Here is a 17,062-nt window from a genome sequence, read left to right as displayed (position 1 = left end):
TTTGGTTGCAGGCTGAGATTGTTAAGCTACGGGTCAACATTATCGAAAAGGTTCATACAATGGGAGACTTTTTTGTTTAAGAGTAAAATCCTTTTTTGTTTAACCAGAAGCCGAAGTCTCACTCTGGTGAATTGTTGCAATTGTTCCCTCATCTACTCTGTTGAAATCAGCTGAATATTCAGCCATGACTTTGGAAATAAATTCCTGCTGGCAGTTCCTCCCAGTGAACTCCAAACTTCTCTCCCCAGCTCCAACTCATGTTTCCTCTTGTGAAATACCTGAGTTTCTCTTTAATGGGAGCCTATTCTTTTAGATTCCTAAAATAAAGGAAAAGGAGCATAATATGTCTGCTTTAAGAGGGCTGGATCACACTGACAGCTGTGTTGTTCTTCAGCATCAGAGGGAGGTACTGTCCTCTGGGTTGTCGCTTCAGTGTGACACGCAATCAGAGGATTTGCAGGTATGTAATCATGCATCATACATGTTGTGGAACCAGGCAGCAAAACGATGCAGCTTGACTGTGGTGCATGCGAGATCTTTCCACAGGCAGTATTGTCACGAGTTGACTCCATGGTGTGCTGACTGTGGTGCAGTGTGGAAGTTGAAGGAGACAGAAATACAAGCAAAAAGAGAAATTTAATTGCTGGTTCAGGGCCCCCCCAATCCAGTTCTCCTTCTGCCCCCCTTTGCGAGTCCTGGAGCATGAAGTCTGACCTGCTCTTCTGTTTAAAAGAAAGCGATTGAGGGAAGGGAATTCAAAAGACAAATGTCAGTTGTCCCCTTGAACACGCCCCAGGTGAGAGATGATTACTAAGTGTTCAGTCCCCAAATGATAAGAGTCCTACTAATTTTTTTTTAATTAGCCTGGATTCTTGGTTGAGATACTATATTTACTCACATTTGGTCCTTGTTAGACAAGAGCACTGATGTGTTTTTAATATACCCACATTTACGTTTTGGTCCCTGATGGACACAAGGTAGTATGATTGTGTCCCAGGGAGCACAGCTCACATTTACTTCATTTGGTGATAACAACATGAAATCTGTCCTGTTTTTTTTAATTTAAACTGTCTGACTGCAAAGGAAGCAAGTCGTGTAAACAGAAGCCACATGAACTGACAAGTGTTATTTGGATGGATTTGTTTCTGCCCGGTGGGGAGGGCACAAATAAATCACATTTTGCTCCTCGAGACTTTAACGAAGTTGGACTGACTTGCATTTTGTCCTATAGTTTTCTCTCAGAACTGCAGCAAAATGAGTTGAGAGACTGGCCTCAAGTAGATGTGGGCGACATGTAAATAAACTGCTTTCCAAGATAAAAATATATGAAAGGTTTGTAATTTTCTCCCCCCCCCAAAAAAAATTCAGTTAATGCAACTTTAAAAGCCCACGGCAAACCACTTCAGACAGTTCCTTGTTTTATATTATGTCCTGTGTATACTCTGCTGTGATAAGCAAGGTACACAATGTACACACTCTACCACGGTGTGGGAATAAATATTCAGTGTGATTCCCCTTTAAGAGGTTTAATGTGTCTGAGATCGAGACAAAGAGACTTCATTTACTCCGTTTCGAAGCAATATACCCTTACACGACATAAATGTTTCATCAAAAAGTGTCGGCCACTTTTGTTCATGTGCCGTTTTTAATTCATCGGTTTCATTTTAAATTCAAAGGTACAAAAATGGTAAGTTTGCCATTGGACATAAACTTGACATATGAATTAGGTAAAACTAATTCAGCTTAACTTATTTTATTTTTGTTTTTTGTCTGTCTTTCAAACATTTACTCTACATATATGTGTAATCTATAATAATCTATAGTACACAATTGGACCACTGCAGGACTTTCAGTCCCATAAACTCTCATGCTGGGGGTCAGTGTGTGACCTGCGTATAATGGGGCCGTGACCCCTGCAGCCACAGTGGAGAACTCATCACTGGGCTTTGAGCTAAATACACCTGACAGTGCTGGTATTCTCTCCCTCTCGCTCTCTCTCACACACATGAACACCACACACCGATGCACACACACACGAACAAAGAAATTCACATACAGATGTTAAAAATGAATGTGTGATCATATGCAAACACACAGCATATGGTGATCGTTTGAGGACAAGGTATCCTGTGTGTGTGTGTGTGATTTGATAGAGAAGGGCAAATCAGTCTTTACTCTCTTAAGAGAAGATCACACACAGCCAGTCTTGTCTGTGCTGTTGTGCTGCACTGTTGTATTCTGTATTTGCACTGTCTGCCATGTTAAAGGGTGCTTTTTTCCTTTTTTATTTTTCACTTCTTATTTTTATTTATTTTTATACTCAGCAATGTGTACTACGGTTGTAATGACAGTAAAAGCTCCTTGTATCCTTATAGCATCGAGCTGAAATCAGTCCAACCTAATGCTACATGTGAGTTTAAAAGTGTGTCTTTGCGGTCATGTTGTCACTGAATGGTTGTTTTAAAGTTTAGGTGTCCTCATCAATAGTGACAGAGACACGAGACTTCTGGCTATGTTGAGTATTTAGCTAAAAAAAATCCTCACATTTCATGCATTCCTGTCAGTCTGTCTGTCTCTCTGTATAGCATCTGTGGATTCCCAGGTTCAACTGCTGACATTTCAGTGAGTGTGAAAACAGGCAAACTAAAGTCAGGTGATGCTTCTGTTTTTATGTTTTTCACTGTTTCATTGTTCTCTTTCCCTTCGCTTTATGTCACAATCAAAGCATGTACTGGTCATGTACCTGCTGCCTCTGACACCTTGATGCAGGGCTCCTCTCAGCAGAGCTCAAACAATGTCACTGGGACAATGCATCACAAAAATCCTTAATTTAAATATAGGGAGAGGGGAAAAACAGAACTCACACATAACAGATATGTTTCCTTGCATTTTATACGTGACACATCTAGCCACAGGGACACTAAATAATTTAACCTGATGAGAGAACTTGTGGTGAACTTCCTACTAGCCAAGCATTCCCAAAATCAAGATATTCAGAACTGCAGACGTGCATCAGACGTACAAAACAGTCAGAACTGCAGACGTACGAAGTGAAGGTTTGTTCTGTACATTTATTTAGGTGAAAGCTGATCTGACCCCCCATTGACCAGTCAAGTTGAATGACTTGGATGTCTGCAGGCTTCTCACAAAATTGTATAACTTTCACTTACTTCAGAAATTTTGTCCTGACTTCAGCACAGAAACTGCACTTTTACTTCAGAACGTCCAGAAAAGCACTTACCCGTTTCCTTCCACCCGATACAGAAAGGGACAGATTTGACAGGAAGACAAAAGGTGGCCGACAAGGAATGACTACATAAAGATTTTCAGGGGAAAAATTTGAGTTGAGGGAGAGAGGAAGTGAGCAAAAAGACTGAACAGAGTTGTTGTAGAAATCCTCTTGATGTTTGATGTGTTGTGATGTTCCACATTGTAAAAGCTCACCTAGACACAGCATCTCTCTGGGGGCTTCACACGTCTGCTCTCCTCTGTCGGCCTGCTGATCTATTTTTGTTTATCCGCCTGTCTTCTTGTTTGTCTGCCTATTGAGTCTGGAAGGTGAGATTTACAAAGTCAGAAATCTTGTGGCCTAAGTCTTATGTGATTCATGAACGTTAATCGATAACCACATCAAACCATTGTCATTTTCTCTTTCCTAACTGGCACACTTGAGATGGAAGAAGCTGGCTTACAGATCAATATGTTATTCTATTAAATGAAAGCCTGCCTGTTTATGACTGTGTCCTCTACATAATACATAACAAAAGTAAACGTAAGGAGTAGTAAAGCTTTGTTTAAGTAATAATTTGCAGCTTGCTAGTGTTAGACCTAAACCAGAGACACACCCTACACACTGAAATGTGCTTCTGTGTGTGTGTTTGCGTTCTGGTAAAGGTGTTGAGAATCAAGCACCTTGAGATAGTAGTAGTTTGGTTAGCTGGGTGTCTGCCAACAAACTGTCATCTTAAATCTATCCTGAAAGCGCTGGAGGCCAGTGTAGGCCAGCAACCGTGGTGATTGCCCTCAGTCAGCCTCATGGCCAGCACAGGCATAGGACATGTGCGTGTCGGTTTGGCAAAACATGCCTCATCTTCTGTAAACAGCTGGAAGCTGTAGGGCTAAATACTGCGTAACCTTGAGGAGTTTGATGCCAGTGTTATGTATGTCTTCACCCCCGCAGTGAGCATAATTTAACTGATTCCCCCCAGAGCACATTAGCAATGCGCGGCGGGTCAGCTCGTTTGACCCAAGCCGTCAGACTAGCAGCATGTGGCAAAAAACCAGAGAAAAAACTCTCAGAGCGAAGACAGCAAACGGCAGACAAGAGTGATCTTTTAATCTTAGCACAGAAAAACTGAAAGAGTGAAGGAGAGAACAGAGACTGCAAAACAGACTGAAAAGAAATAGACAAGGACAAAGACAACCATATGAAGTACAAGGAAACAACAGATCCTCTCATCTCTGTTGGAAAAGGAAAGGAGTGAAGAGAGAAAAAAGAGGAGCAAAGAGAGACAGATGAGTGCTGACAAAACATTGTGAGGAATAAAAAAAAAAAGAAATACAACAGTCGGACAGAGGAAGAAACCACAGCAGTGCAGACGGCAAAGCGACAACTTTCGTCTAAGCTTCAAAGGAGGAAACAAGAGTGGAGAAAGAACAAAAAGGGGGGAAATAAAGGAGAATGGGAGTGACAGAAAACCAGAAACTACAGCAAACAGAAACTGTAAAACAACAAACTTGTTGTCTCATCTGTGATTCACTCCTCTGTATTCTGCAAAGGAGGTGCAAATGGGAAAGACGGCAGGCGAGCAGCACGAGATGGAGAAAAAGCTGCAAAGGGAGGAACATAAGCACAGAGATGAGAATTCAGATAATTGTTCTAAATACTTGATATTATTTTCTCTGTTCTTGTGACAATTACTTCTAAAGTAGCAGCACATATCCAGCTCACCCACAAGATGATGATCAATCCGAGCATGATAATGTTAATTCCTAAATTCCTGAAAAGCGACCGTTTGCGCAAGGAGGATTTCATCCAAAAAGCGACCAATTGTGATTTCTGTGTGAGACGTACAGCTGCTTCTAGCTGTCATTTCCTTTGTTGTGGGGCCAAAGCAATCAAGCCCCAATCACGGTTACAACAGACTTACCCGAGTCTGACCTTGTAGTGTGACTTACTGTAATGCTTGTTCCATCTGTTGCCGTCAAATGATGTCCCGGCAGTAATAGCGTTCGCCCTCTGAAGCTCACTGAAGCAATCCCCAGAAAATCCCCATTTTTGTCATGGACTGTTTGGGGAAAAATACCTCCCAGTTGCTATCAGTGACGCCCTGCTGTGTTATGAGCACTGAAATCAGTTGACTTCAAAGGGCACTTGACATCGTTGTAACATCACCATGTTATTACTGAGACTAGTTAGCAGCTTGTTTCTTTTTTTTTTCATCCTCTGTGATGTGTGCTATCAGGTTGGGTTTTTGAGGATCAGTGAAGAACAGGGACCTTGCGTTCTTCCACCACAACACAGCTAGGGCAGATAGAAAATCAATTCCAACATGATTATCTGAAGATGCTGTAGAAGACTGCAATTCTCTGCCACTAAATTTGACATCAACTGAGGCATTTCAGTGATTGTCAAAAACTTGCCTTTTTCGCCTTGCTTTTACAACCTGTTATTGCTGCTCCACTCATGTGTTGTCCAAATGTTGTAGATCTGATACAACCGAGAAAACACTGCTTTTGTACTGGCATCGATAAAGCTGTTATATTCTCCCTGCCTGCTTTCTAATTGTTGCTATTCCGGCAGAGTGGTGGTTTAAGCTTCATAAATGTCTGTCTCCTGGGTATTGAAGCTATCCACTGTAGTCTGAACTGCCTGAAGACACGGAGAACATGTCTTGTGCTGCTTCTTCAAAGTCACTGTTGCTTTCCCTGGCCGACCTTTTCCATGCAAAGGATTTCATGTTGTCAAACGATGTCAGAACTTTAATCACCTTCACCTTCCAAGGTTGACTTAAAAACTCTCTCTGAATGGCATTTGGCTTCTCGGAGACTGTCAGCACTGAGATTAATAAGGAATAAACTTGTTTGCCTAAAGCCTCTTATAAAGGTGGGATGACTACGTGTTACAAACAAACGTCTCATTAGGGTGGAGAGAATATGAGCCACAGTGAAATGTCTTTTAAAGGTGGGACAGGTCTGTGCCAGCACGATGACTGGTTTAAAGCATCAAGAAAAGGTTGTCTTGATGTGGAGGGGCTTTTTCTGTGAATTAAACTAATTATTAATATGACACAGGCACTTCTAAAATAAGTTACTATGGTTACTCATTATTCTATCCTAAAACCCCCTGTCCATAAATATTTCAGTGATTAGTAAACACCTTAAGTCATAGATTATGGACATTCACTCCACATTAAAATTGTCTTTTCTTAGAAAAAATGTCTTCCTGTCACATTATCTGTTTGTGTAGCCTTCCCTCTCTCCCTTTCTCCTTTTCCCTGTCCTGTCCTCCCTCTTGTCTGTGCTCTAATCTAGCTGTCAGTCATCTTGTCATGGTGGCTCCAAAGTCTCATTTCCTGGGCAGGAATACATTAGCAGAGGGCTGCTCCGCTATTACCTGCTGAATTACCAGGCTGTCCTTGACAATTAGTTGAGAGACAGGGGACGGTGGACACGGCCATCCTGACAACTGGCACCCATCCAGACACTCACCCAGAGGGCCCAGAAATACAGGGCTTTTCCACAAATGTGCTTTCTGTTTCCTCTTCCCAAGAACTGTTACGGTTTGTAAGTTTTACCTCTTGATCGCCGTCTGTGACATTTGTTAACAGCGTGACGCTACTGGGGATGGTACCTATTGACTAATTTCCCTGATGTTTCTTGGCAAAGTTTAAACTTACCAGTCAGATTATATAAACGTACCGTACTGTAGTGGCTAAGCGTAAACTTAAAGCCACTGAGGGGCGTTGCAGTGAAGCTAGACGCTAAACTTATGCTTTTTGTCTTAAATGGAACATTTATTGCTCACCCTTCACGTTCGTCAGCGTGTTACATGGGAGAATTCATAATCATCATCCATAACTCTCCGTACAGCCAAACATTTCATCCACACAACAACGCAGTGTTCATGTTCGTTCCTGCCTATAGCCATTGTGTTCAGGAGAGCTTCACACCTGCTGATCAGAATGCGGTGAAATTCAGCGTGGATATTCACAGTCCTCCACATGTGATTCCCTCTGATACCATCAAGATAAGAACTTGGCAATAAACTTATAGCAAGACTGGCATCAAGAGCTGATCATTTAACACATTAAAAAGCACACACTGGAGACGCATTTTGAATGCGAGTCTACGATTGCAGGGCTCCTTCACTTCTCTGAAACGTATAAGAAAATGTGAATGGTGAAATTTAAATCAGTACTGCTGTCTGCCTTTTAATTGAATTTGTTTTCATGAAGATCATAGAGCCTCACGTTGTAAGGCTTATGAACTCATTACACAGTGGCTAAGATGCATTATGAACACTGGGGACGTGCAGTTTTTATTGCTTTTTGCGTTTGTATTTTCATAAAACATCACAACGCTTAATTGGTATTTTAGAAATAACTCGAGAACTGTGGTGCAGGGTTGTCGGTTTGTTTGAAATCAGACTGTTGTAATCCCATTACATCTGTTGCTCCCCAACTTTTTATTTCCTTTCTGTCCCACTCTTGTTCTTCTCACACCGTAACCCTTGATACCAATTCTCTCAGAGCTGCGTGCTGATTGCTTGTTTTCTCTGGTGTGAGGTGGGATGTTTTTATAAGCACTTGAGGCTTCTTTTATGTCACCTGCATAAATTGGTTTCTCACGTTGCTCTTTTTTTTCCCTCATGGTGTTTTATCCAATTTTTTTGTGTTTTATTGGTTTAAATAATTGTGCTTCAGTGCAAATAAGCAGCTGGGTTATCATAATGCTTTGGGATCCATTGTAATATTTCTTCTTGATTGTTCATAGTGCTTGAACAGACCCTTATGACATTGTTTTCTGACTGTCTTAGAAAACATTTTGAATATAGTTTCCAGCATTTCTTTTACACTAGCTGAGACTGCATTCAGACAAACGCTGGGTTTCCTCCAAAGTAGCTGAGAATTTCTCAGCCTCTGCAACATTAGTTTTATTCATTTGTTTCTCATGTGTCTTTTGCACATGTCCCATCCTGTGCATTAGAGCTGAACTAAATCCAGTATCCAAATGCATGTATTGCACACCTCCAGTTACCTTGTAAGTCTTTTTTTTTCTTTCTTTTTTTAATCTTTTACACCAGCTTGTCATGTTGGATGATAAGTTTTTGCTTGGAAAAATGCACCTTCACGGTGGTTAATGTTGATCAAAACAATGATTTCTGGTCTCTTCTGTCACCAGGATGTTCTCTACCTGTTTGGTCTCCAGGGCGTGGCCATGCATCATCAGTGCATCCAGCCTTTCCAGCCTCATCCTTTGTCCTTTCTGTCAGGACAGCAGCACTCGAGTGAATGAGGTGTGGCTGATTGTGTTGGATGCAAATTTAGTTTTCCACATACATCTGTATGTACGTAGATACAACAATCCCATCTTTATCTGAAGGAACAGGGAGGCCTGGGCATGACGGATGCGTATACAGCAGAGATCTTTACATCCAGAAGTACAATGACTTTGCATCAACTTATTGAAGATGTTGTTTTTCAGTGTTGCCATCCTTTAATATCTGATTAACATTCTAACCCGGCCTTGTGCTGTCAACATGTGACCGTTTGAAGCTGGATCAGACAAAGACGGCAGGCTGGACATCAGACCTTTTGATCTGACTGGCCTGTGTGTGCATGAGTATGTGTGTATAAAAGCGAGAGAGAAAGTGTGTGTGTTTTCTGTTCTGGCTATTCAACATTAAAGAGACACACTTGAGAGAGGGGAAAAAAGGACAGGTAGAAACTGGTCTTTTGATCCTAACCTTGAATGAAGAGATTGTGTGTGTCTGTGTGTGTGGGTAAGCTTCCACGTGAAGAGATCATTGAAACTGGAGCGTCAAATCTTTTTGAGTGGCAGAAGTGCAAATGAGAAAAAAGTAAAACCAGACTTGTAGAAAGAGAAATTCAGCTACCACTGTGGCAGAATCCAGAGAAAAAGTGTTGAGGGTCTGATAATGAGAGAAGAACGGACATAAATCATACTTAAAAAATACAATATTTTGTAGGAGATGATGGAATTTTGTGCCTCAGACTAATCAGTGTATGAACAAAAGTTTGGCAAAAGCATCCATGCAAACCTGGCTGGTAAATTGGCATCGTGAATCAATAATGATTGAAGGTGATAAATTCAAAGTTGCACTTAATGGAGACTGAATAAGTGTTGATTTATTCTCCTGCGCTGAAGCAGTTCGGTGCTTTGCCTAAAGCCACTTAAAGGTCTGTGTCTGCACTTTTCCCACCAGGTGAGAGATTGAAACCAGCAACCTTGTGTCATAGGCTTTCCACAGTGAGACCTGCAAACCATAGGAGGGAAGTGGGAAGTCTATTTTTGTGTGTTGAAGGCACTGAATAGAGACAACCAAGGGCCAAAAATATAAGACTGCTCGGAGAGAGCTACAGCAGAGGTCATTTTCACCCAGCCATATCCAATTGGCACTCTCAGTCAGTTGGAATCCATTCCCTTAACATCAGCTTTGAAATACATCATACTGCAGCGTGTACACACATGCAGACTCCATCTCCACTGGAAACATTGTCGGAGTGTGTGCGCGCGCGTCTGTGAATGACTCGGTGTGTGGGACACCATTTGTACTGCTTTTGTTGTCAGCAAGGGAAATAAGCATTTTCATCATGTTGTTGTCCCGTTCCATTTTAAAATGATATCAGGACGTCATTAAGAGCCTACCCATGCTATTCTGTTCTATTGCATTCGATCTGCAGACATCAGAGAGATTGATGGTGCAAACATTCTTTCCCGTCTCTCTCGAATCCAAATTACACTTCAGGTAAGCAAAGGCAATGGGGTCAGCTTGTAATCTGCTAAGGCATAATCACTCTCATGCATAATAGAACGGTCCTGCGGTGTAATAATAACGCAGTCATGGAGATAGCTAGTTGCCTGGGCAATTGGTTATTTGCTGCAGACATATCCATTTGACGTTTCGGGCATTTAGCTGATGCTTTTATCCGCCGCAGCTTAAACCTGTAAAGAAATGAGCACAAAAAAACTTTTTTTAGGCCAATTCTGCACCTCTGAACCCGATCAGTAACTTCTTCATGCTTTTCTCATTTTTGCGAGCAGTTGTCCTTAGACACATTTGCCTGTCAGCTCGTCAGCAGACTATGGGTGTTGCTGTTTTACAGAAGTGACAGTTCAGGGTGAATGATGGTTTTGGATGGATGATACACCTCAGTCCTCAGCAATATTAAAAACAAAGATTTCACTGCTTCTGAAAAGAGTCATTATTTTAAAGAACAAAAAAAGAAAAAAATCTTTTTTTTTTTTCCCTCTGTTGTACATTTCCTGAAAGTACTTCTGAGCAGTAGAGCACATCCACCCTGTATTTGACTGATGGCTGCCCCCGCAGAGAGTTACTGCACAGGGGTTAGAAGAAACAAGCTGCACTCACAGGGTCAGCATGTCTGTGGATAAAATGTGATGAACAGCCTGGCCTCATTTAACTGGAGGCCAGACATGCACAGGAAGAGCTTTTTGAACTTGAGTCAAAGTTGTTGTTGTGCTTCTCCCAGATGAGTATGGGTTCTCTGTATGTTGGTCTTCCTGTCTGTTGGCCTGCCACTACAGACGGGTCAGTGCGGACACTTTCCTTTGTGGTCGGTTAGCAACTTTGCTGCTGTTAGTATTTTAATATGTCTTTACTTCCCTCTGCTTGTGTAAATATCAACGCATCCATGTCGCATGGATGCCAGTCTGTTTTGCGTGTGTGTGTGTGTGTGTGTGTGTGTGTGTGCGCGTGGTGCACTTGCCCTCAGAACCATCTCAGTCTGATAATTGCAACTCTCAGACTCAGACTGATTTCCACTTGTCTGCTTTGAATTTCAATATAGCTGCTCTTTAACATCAAGGTCCTCCATATGACTAAGTGAAAGAGAGGGAGAGGAAGGCGAAAAGAAGGAGGCGAGCTAAAACTTAAGAGACCATCGTCTTGATTGTGTGTCTGTCCTCTTTCCGTCTCTGTCTGTCTTGTTGGAATAGACAGCAAATTAAAGTTAGTGATTGGAAGTTGCGAGTGAATTTTTCAAAGCCTTGTTGATTTGAAGGAGAAGGTTAGTTCAGTCATTTTTAACCCTCATTTCTAACCAGAGAACGATAACTTCCAAAGAAAGAAAGTAAAAGGAAACACTGGCATTGAAACTTTTGTACTGGAAAAAGTTGAACTGGCACTGAAAAATAAAACCCAGACATTAAAAAATAATCATTTTAGTTTTTTAAATTAATAATTTTAATTTAATAAATTTAATTTTAATTGTTTTAATTTTTTTGTATTGTATTGTCAATTTCATTGACAGTCATGTTTTAGTTCTGTCTTTTTCATTTCATTATGTGTTCCATGACTTGCAGAAACTAGTTTAACCAAAGTTTTTGCTTTGCATTTTACAGATTTTACTTGCTGTGGGTACAAGCCATGATATTCAAGAATTATTTTATTAATATTATTATTAACAAATGTACTGAAGAGAAAGAGAATAAAAACATCATCTAATGGCTGTTTTCTGTTTTTTACAGTCTGATATAACTTATGCAAACGTGTCACAGCCCACAAGTGTCACAAGGCTTTAAAGTTTAGTTTCACACCATAACATTTATTTTTATTTTTGTGGAGAGGAGTTTCATGTTGGGTTTGTGTTTCTGCATATGCTGGATCTCAGTTTGTCAGGGTCTGTCCAGTGCTCTGCAGGTTATCTGGTTAGCTTCTCCTACAGGCGCTCAGTCAGCTGGTCGGTGGTCAGCCTACTGTGCTCCCCAATCAGTATAGTTTCATGGCCAATCAGTTTCTCTGCCAGACTGTCTCTTTCTCTGAGTCGGCTGCAGACTGCTCATTGTGTCCCAGATATGGTAAAGTAACGTATAGATTTTGAAAGGAAATACAGTTCTGTCACTTAATCAGCCTCCAGTTTGTATCCTCACCAAGAAAAGGTGTCATTTCCACAGACAGCTTTCAGACATTTGAAAGCCTTATTATCAGAATAAAACTCACCTCCTGGAATAGCAGACACAGCAATCACACAACATAATAAATCTCTGATGGACAAAGGCGAAAGATCATAAACAACCATCAAAACCGTCTGCCGTTTCAGATCGGCCAAACTTGCCTTTGGATTCTTTGTTGAATGTTTGTTGCATTTAGAGACAGCATAAATTTCCTGTTAAAGAAAAGTCTCTGAACTGGATTTTCTTTCTTGTTTTTCTCGGCTGTTTCTTTTCATGCGGGCGTGAGAGGGAATCAAAGCTGAGTGCTCCCAACGCAGTGATCAGTGTTTTCATGGAGACCCTCTTTGATGCTGTAATGAGCCCGGTGTGGTAGGTTATTATTATCCAGAGAGACGGAGAGTGGAGGAAAGATAGATGGATAGGCGCAGAGGGAGAGAGGGGGAGGAAGTGAAAGCGAGTCGGTGGGTGGCATGTTTGGAACTCTGAACTGAACTCTTGAGCAGTTGACTCATTCGAGCCGACGAGCAAAATGCAATTTTTGCATATAATCATCGCACAGAGACTGCATGAAAGCCTTTGCATAACAAAAAAGATACAAAGGGACTACAAAATGGTCAGTACCCATATTTATTGTCTTCTTATCTTGTCCACAAGCCCCGTTTTGCGTTGTCTTGGTCAGTGTGAACAACACAGTAAACTTTTCTATGGCTCAGACAAAGGAAAATGCACTGCAGGGGTGAGAGTCTCAGTGGAGCGTGATGATCCCAGTCAGCATTAAGAAGAGAAATAGTGGACAGAGAAGAGAGAAGGGGTTGACACTTGGGAGGGATTGAGAGGGAGAGAGAAAGAGAGAGACTGAAATAGTGATTTGGAGAGAAACCGAGAGAGGGAAAGATGGAGATTGCGACAGCTGTGTCTCCAAATCAGTCCCCAGCAGCTCTGTGATGAATAGCCCTGCTCCTGAAAAGAACTGAGCGTGGTTTCTGTAGCGTTCATGCAGCAGTGGAAGGCAACCATTGGAGGACCACCCTGCTACCAGAGCACCGTCTCATTCCCAGCACGTGAAATACTGCGTGTTTTTGGTTTGATGGCGTATCATTCGTATGCAGAATTGCATCTGGATGAGGCTCACTGGGCGTTATTGTACCTCATCCGCATGAGTGTGAGACGATCAGAGCAACTGCACGACCAACAGCGTTTAAAAGGCGAGAAAGGGGCGTTCAGTGTATTCGGTGTATATAAGTCCCTCAGTCATTCACAAAAACTCTGTTGACTGTCATTTGCTCACTGCAAAGGTGTCAAATGTGTCGATGATAACTGACAAAAAAACGCTCAGAAGCCTGACTTTTAAGTTCTTGCTGAGAGCTTAATGATTCAGTGAACATATAGTACTTAGGGGGGAAAAGAAAGCTTTTCTTGTCAGAATCAGACTCTTTTGTGCTTGTTGACGTTTTCCAGCAAAATACTGAACTGCAGAATTTTTGCAGATCATAAAATGAAAGGAGCAACAGCGTAACCTTCTATTTATAGACTGACAAATTGATGCATTAAAAGCAAATAAAGATGCAGATTCATGCATAAGACTGTTGTAAGTCAAGAGCTACTCAGTGCGCATGTAGTCAAAGTAAGTAGTTTGCCCTTTTTCTTGCGCTGCAAGGTTGTGGTAATTAGGGGTGTTTTTCACCAAAAAGCAGGCAGCGTTATTATTCCAATTGGAGTGCTGAAAAATCACCCAGTGGCACTTTATAACGTTATGCAGAGTGTAGGAAAAGGACCGGGAGCTTGAGAGAGCGAGAGAGAGAGAGAGAGAGAGAGAGGGGCTTATCGCAATGAAAAGCTCTTATCATGTTGTTTCCGCCTCTCTAAGCCATCGCTGTATCCCCAAGGTCAACAGCTAAATAAATGTCTTTTCGGGGATGTTTGCTGGTTTTATGCAGAAATCTTGTCCAATATTGCACTTTTTAACTCTGTCAAGTGACACGCTGCCCTTATCCTCGCCTGCTTCACACACACACACACACACACACACACGTGTATCTGTGTGTATCTGACTCCAGCACCTGGTAAATGTATTTCTTTTAAAGTTCATGATTTCAGTTCATTTCTGATTTTACAAAACACATAAAACACAACACAAAAAGGCCAGCAGTTTCATTATTGTTCATATATTGTTTTGTTGAATTGAGTGTGTCTGTGGGGTTTCCTCTAATCTTGTTGTCTAAAGAGCTCACATGTCCAGTGTAACCATCGACTGCGTTCTTTAAGTTTGGGAGATCAGTGCTGAACCACGATGGACAGTTTGGGTAAAGAGTTTATCTTGGTGTGCACGTCAAATAAGTGGTTAAAGTTGGTGTTAGTTGTATTTATTTAAAATCTGCCTGATCACTTTTTATAGGGTTTGGTTCAGCAACAGGAAAAATAAAATAAAATAATAATAAAAATTAAAAAAATGTTCATGTGAAAAGGGTGCATGTTTGACTTTATAGGAATTTTCAAAACATTCATTCATGTGAATTTTTTATGAGCGCACACGTACGTCTCATTTGGTTCTCATTTGTTGTCTTCATTGCCCCCTTCTTCATTGTCTTTTGCTCCTCTCCCATGCTACAGATGTCTTGACAAAACAACAGCAAACAAATACACACACACACACACACACACACAAAACTACTTGCCTACACAGAAAAGCCACATAGCTTTCAAAGCTAAATCCGGCCTCAGCATAAACACACATGAACACACATTCCTACACACACAGCCAGCCTGTATATAAACACACACATCCACACAGAGCCTCTCCTCCTCCTCCTCGTCCTTTCCCCCGGTAATCTCTCCTTAAAGAGTCTCCTCTGTCCTATTATGTGGGGATTTTCCTTCTGATGGGAATTCCAGCAGCAGCCACACTCAAAGGCCATCTAATTAGCCATAGATGGACGGCTTCCAATACAAGCAAATGAACAAAGATCTGCCAGTGGACAAATCATTTTAACCCTGACAAGAAAGGTGACATCCAGTCATGCTAATCACAATCACAGGCAACCACAAGAGAGGAAAACATCACTTGCATTTGGGAAGGAAAAAGAAAGTTTGTTTTTTACCTTAGCGGCTCAAATCTGGTGTTTTCATGGCTGTCCTAACGGGTTAGGAGGGGCACAGAAGATTTGTGCTGATGTTTTTTTTTTTTTGTTCTGTTGCCACCACAGTTCATCAGGTCAGGAGGGGCTCACGGGCCATGCAGAAACATCATCATGATGTGATTTAAAATCAGTGTGTCATTATTGTTGTTACCAATTTAAATCAGCCAAGTGGACATTGTAAACAAATGCAACATCATATTTTAAAGTTTTTGAATGCTATGACTTATGTTGATTTAAATGGATTAAATGTAGACTAATGTAGGACTTTATCACATCAGGGTTCAGATTTCTTTATTTGTCAGCACACACTGCACATTGGCTTGTAGCTGGTAAGATTGAAAAGAAAAATTGTAATAAGATAAAGGGGTGAGAAGGAGTTGAAACATGAATATAATAAAGATTTTTAGTCATGTCCACACACTATACTATGCTCATTACACAGCAAATGTAAACATGACTTTTATGGCTGTTTATTTGTTTTGCTGCTTGTTCCTGCAGCGTGTGGTGTAGATGGTGTGCAGGGTGTGTAGGGTGGTCCTGGTGATGCATTCTGCTGAATGCACCTCCCTCTGTAAGGGCTTTATGGTCCCCGACGGAGTCCCTGCTGTACCAGTTGGTGATGCTCCCTGCTCTCTGGGGCGGTTGTGATTCATTGAGGACTGCAGGTGAGGCCTTTGTCAGCAGCCTCAGATGATACAGGTGCTGCCTGGACTTCTTAATTATCTTCTCTGTGAGGTTTGAGGAGGACAGGTTGTCAGAGAGCCCACACACCAGGCTACTTGTAATGACTTGACTCTCTCCACGGGGGTCCCGTCGATGCAGAGTGGGCTGTAGGTGATTGCTGGTGGGTTTTCTTGAAGTCAAGCAGCAGTGCTTTTCTCTTGCAGACATAAAACTAGAGATAGTTGTCCCCACACCTTCTTACTGTTGTCACTGATCAGGCCAGCCACTACTGCGTCATTTGCACACTTTATGATGGTGTTGGTGGACTGTGTGTTGGTATGAAGGTAACGTCAACAGAGCTTGTCCTGAATATGTCCCAGTCCACAGCAGTGGGGGCGTCCTGCAGCGTGGCTTCTGATTGGGCAGACCGGCGTTTGATCACCATGGTAACTGAAACGTCCTGTTCTGGCTTTAGTTTTTAAAACAGATGTGAGGAAGATGATGGCATTGTTTGACTCAGCAAAAGTGATGTGATGTGACTTTGTGTTCACTGTGTACTGTAAGAATTACTCTTTGTGTTATTTATCCTTGTGAGAAATGAAATGTGCTGATGAAGTTTGCCCTGACCCGATCGAGTTTGGCTTTCTTAACTTCCTCAGCCACAGTGAGGACTATGTTCGGGTGCTCAGAGAGTCCATCTTTGTAAATGTTTGATACTATGTAGATCATCAGAGTTCAGTTCATAGAAAATAATTGCACGGCACCTTATTTTTGTACCAACCTTATCTTCGATCGGTTCTGCCAGACAACATTGTAGCCTTATGATCACTTTTTTATAGATGCTGCGTGATCCTTCTAGAAAAGTTGAATCAAAGCAGAATTAGCTGTCTGTGAGCTGCTATCAGAGTGATCCTCAAAGAGAACCAAAAGCTGTTAGTGGCCCTCTGGCCCCTGTCCGCTTCTCCAAAGCACTGTTTAATACCCCCTCTCTCTACCTTTATCCATCCATCTTTCACTTTATTCCCCTTTGTCCCAGCCTGCCTTTACACCCCTATCTTCCTTTATGATTCCTCCTTACCCTCTACTCATCCATTACTTTATCC

Source organism: Scatophagus argus, chromosome 10 (assembly GCF_020382885.2).
Source record: "Scatophagus argus isolate fScaArg1 chromosome 10, fScaArg1.pri, whole genome shotgun sequence".
NCBI lineage: Eukaryota > Metazoa > Chordata > Actinopteri > Scatophagidae > Scatophagus > Scatophagus argus.
Note: the sequence above shows the minus strand (reverse complement) of the source record.